At 39.2% G+C, this 3,977-nt stretch overlaps 1 long non-coding RNA gene across 1 annotated transcript in view; it reads left to right on the top strand.

The window, feature by feature from the left end:
• Positions 1-289: 289 nt before the first annotated feature.
• LOC147025113 (uncharacterized) overlaps positions 290-3,977 on the top strand; it is an 81,159-nt gene continuing 77,471 nt past the window's right edge. The window contains exon 1 of the long non-coding RNA XR_015059349.1: positions 290-482. This is a non-coding gene — a long non-coding RNA (uncharacterized LOC147025113). The remainder of the gene's footprint in view (positions 483-3,977) is intronic.

The raw sequence follows: 3,977 nt of genomic DNA, 5'->3' as shown, positions 1-3,977 counted from the left end.
TGTACGAGTTCACGAGTTCACTGAGTATTGTTGACTCAATAAAAAGATGTTTTAATAAGTTTACCTTGTACTTTTTACCGAATAAAATTTTTTTTTTTAGAAGTTTGTTTATGTTCTTTTTACCAAGTAAGTAAACATGTACTATCTACTTTTGATGAAGGAAGCAAGCATTTAATTGAGGAAGGGAATTCGTTTGAAGTCGTGGAGCAGTTTGGTGGGAATGGAGGAAGGAAGTCCTATAGAGAGGCACAGAGGAAGAGGGGGTGATGGAGGTACAGGATGAAAAAGAGCGTGGAAATGGAAGTACACAGTGAGGGAGAGGGCACAGATGGAGAGCAAGCAAAGAGGAGAAATGATCATGCTCTTCTCTTGGAAGCTTCGCAGTGAGAGACCAAATGTGCTCCTTCGGATTCAAAGAACCACGAGTGGATCGTCATGGATCATAAGCATGTAACTCGGACACGTTTCCATGAGAGGAAAAGGTGAGTCTTTCGAGCTCCGTTTATGCACCCATCAGCTACAATTTCTGGTCACTGCAATCGATTTAAGACCAAAAGCTCGGTTGCAGACCTACATTTAAATACACGTTCAATGACCGTCTCTCAATATCCGCACAATCCGAGATATGTTAGATGGGATTTTTACTTATGGTTTCATAAAGGATACAATCTTGTGTATGCATTTTGCTTGTCTGCATTCTAAAAGGTCTTGATGAAAGTGTATGGGTTGTCATATAACCTTTCTCTATACATTAATATATTAAATGTATTTAATCACTTAAAGAGTATAGTATAGTTAAACATTATAGGTGACATGGCAAGGACCTCATTACCTTCGCAAACTTTGTTGCGAAGGTTGTGTTTTGATCGCTGTGTATGTATTTATTTATTTGTGAATATGTGTGTTTGTTATCTTGCCAAAACGAAGTTTTTGCAAGATATGTTAGTCAGCTTGTATGTTTTTTTTTGTTTGTCTGTAATCACGTATCGATCACTCTGCAGAGCACAGTTATCATTGGAAATGTTTGTAACTTCGCAAATCAGAGGCCAATAGAGGTCCCTTTCAGCGCACAAAATTTTGAAGGTCAAGGTCAAAGGTCAAGGTCACTTTGTCGCAAATCAAGGGACTCGACGAAACCCTTATTTTTTTGAGTAATTTTGATCGGATCGTCTTCAAACTTCATGGGAATATAGTTCATGGTCTGGCGCTCAGCTGATTAATTTTTGGTGGCGATTGGCCTTGACCTTCAGATGTTTTTTTTTTTGTTTTGTTTTTTTTTGTCTGTAATCACGTATAAATCACTCTGCAGAGCACAGTTATCATTGGAAATTTTTGTAACTTCGCATATCAGAGGCCTATAGAGGTCCCTTTCAGCGCATACAATTTTGAAGGTCAAGGTCAAAGGTCAAGGTCACTTTGTCGCAAATCAGGGGAGTCGACGAAACCCTTATTTTTTGAGTAATTTTAATCGAATCGTCTCCAAACTTTATGGGAATGTCGTATATGGTCTGGCGCTCAGCTAATTAGTTTTTGGTGGCGATTGGCCTTGACCTTCATGGTTAGCACCTGAGGTCAAACATATTTGACCCCAAGGTCAAATTTTCAAGTTTTAGGAACCATATCGTGTAGTACCTCAAATTGAACACCTCGATGAGTGCTTTCTAGATAGGTCAAGCTTGAGACATTATGCCGTCATTTGGTGACGTTATGAGGCAAACACATATTTTTCATGGTTACTCTGTAGAACGATTCTCATCGGAATCTCTCGTAGGCAGATATTCCTCAAGGAGTCGCTCCTGGTGGATAGCAGCTCCGTTCACCTCAGTGTGACCTTAAAGAAGTCACACGTGGTCACCTTTTGGCAAGATACGGGTCACCCTGTGGGTGACATTGGTGTATTATTTTTAATGTTTATTTCCGACAGGTCACAATTTTAAACTTATCTTCAGGAAACTTCACCTCATGGTAGAGATTGTCATCAGCAAGAAGCCTATTGTTTATGAGGTCAAAAGGTCAACAAATTTGTTGAATTTCTAAAATCCTCAATTTTCATCCGATTGATGAGAAATTTGAAAATGATTTTAATATCAGCTGAATTAATTCAACCACCTATTATTTTTAAGGTCAACATCGGCCACAACGTCATTGGCCAAAGGTCAACTTGGGTGATATTTCTAAAATCCTCACTTTTCATCCGATTGACTTGAAATTTGAAGAGGACATATATTTTAGATCACTGAATTCAACCAGCCAATTATTTTTAAGGTCAACATCGACAAAAAGGTCAACAACCAAGCTTGAATTTATAAAATCCTCAATTTTCATCCCATTGACTTGACATTTTAAGAGGATTTGCATGCCAAGCCTACTGAATTCAACCACCAATTATTTTTGAGGTCAACATAGGCCGAATTTCTGAAATTGTCAATTTTCATCCAATTGACTTGGGATTTGAAGAGGAGTTGCATATTTGGTCATTCGATTCAACCCTCAATTATTTTTCAGGTCAAATTTTCTTCTCGTCTGTTTGTTTGTTTATGTGCAGGATATCTCAGAGTTGTGGACGGATTTGGATTAAATTTTGTGGGTACGTTGGATGTGTGACAAGGACAAACTGATAAGATTTTGGTGAAGATCTGGATCCAGCTCGTATAAAAATGTTTTTTTTTTTTAATTGATTCTTCATTATTGAGAGATGGAGCCAAAACCGATATATAGCATGATATCTCAAAAAGTTGTGGATGGATTTGGACGAAGCTTGGTGGAATCGGAATCTCATTCTCAGAATCTCATCGGAATCTCTCGTAGGCAGATATTCCTCAAGGAGTCGCTCCTGGTGGATAGCAGCTCTGTTCACCTCAGTGTGACCTTAAAGAAGTCACACGTGGTCACCTTTTGGCAAGATACGGGTCACCCTGCGAGTGACATTGGTTTTATTTGTTTGTTTGTTATTCGCATAACTCCAAAAATATTGAACTGAATCGCAGCAAATTTGGTGGGATGATTGGTTATTATCCGAGGACCATTTGATTAGATTTTGGGAGCGATCGGGTCAAAGGTCAAGGTCATGAAAAGGTCAAAATCGTCTTTTTACCATTGCGCGGTCAATTTGTATCCAATTTGCATGTAACTAATGCCAAAATGTTCAGAATTCAATGCCCCATCTTGTGATTTGTGAGATGACACAATGACGTAATAACCCTTATTAGCGGTTGGGTGTCAAAGGTCAGGGGGGATAACGACATTGCAAAATGTGCGGTTTTAGTCATAACACGATCAATCCTTATCCGATTTGCATGAAACCAACACCAAGATGTTGACTGTTCTGTTCCCCACACTCCAATACAATTACAAAATTAAGAGTACAAAGGTCAAGGTCGAGGTCGAGGTCATGAAAAGGTCAAAATCGTCATTTTACCATAGTGCGGTCGATTTTTATCCAATTTGCATGCAACCAATGCCAAAATGTTGTGAATTCAATGCCCAATCTTGTGATACACGATATGACACCGGAAATTTAATGTTGTTAAGCCATAACACATATGAGATGGCAGATGTGGTATGGGATTAAATACCCTCACAATCAACGGTTTCTGGGGGGGGGGGGGCAAAATGTAGCGTTGGCGAAGGTATGTGCTGTACTGAGTGCCCGTTCTCGTTTCGCTCAGTTATTAAAATAAATTGTATAATTTATAATGAGAATCATTATTTCGAGTACAAGAGATGCGGTAATCAAGAGATACCTGAAGCGCACAGGCAATGGTTCGAAAACACACACACACACACACACACACACACACACACACACACACACACACACAACAAAAAACCAAGTCATTCCTGTTGAGTCATGAAAGTTCAAATCTAATCGGTAGCGAAATTACTTTTTGTGAACTTCTTTGACGGAAGAGAGAGAACAAAGATCATGGTTTTGGATGGGGGGGGGGGTGATCTGAGATGGTGGTGAACTGTCTGAG

Source organism: Eptatretus burgeri, chromosome 6 (assembly GCF_056783735.1).
Source record: "Eptatretus burgeri isolate ZD-2024b chromosome 6, Ebu_testis_v1, whole genome shotgun sequence".
In the NCBI taxonomy this organism is placed as follows: Eukaryota; Metazoa; Chordata; class Myxini; order Myxiniformes; family Myxinidae; genus Eptatretus; species Eptatretus burgeri.
This window is presented reverse-complemented; position numbering and strand designations above follow the sequence as displayed.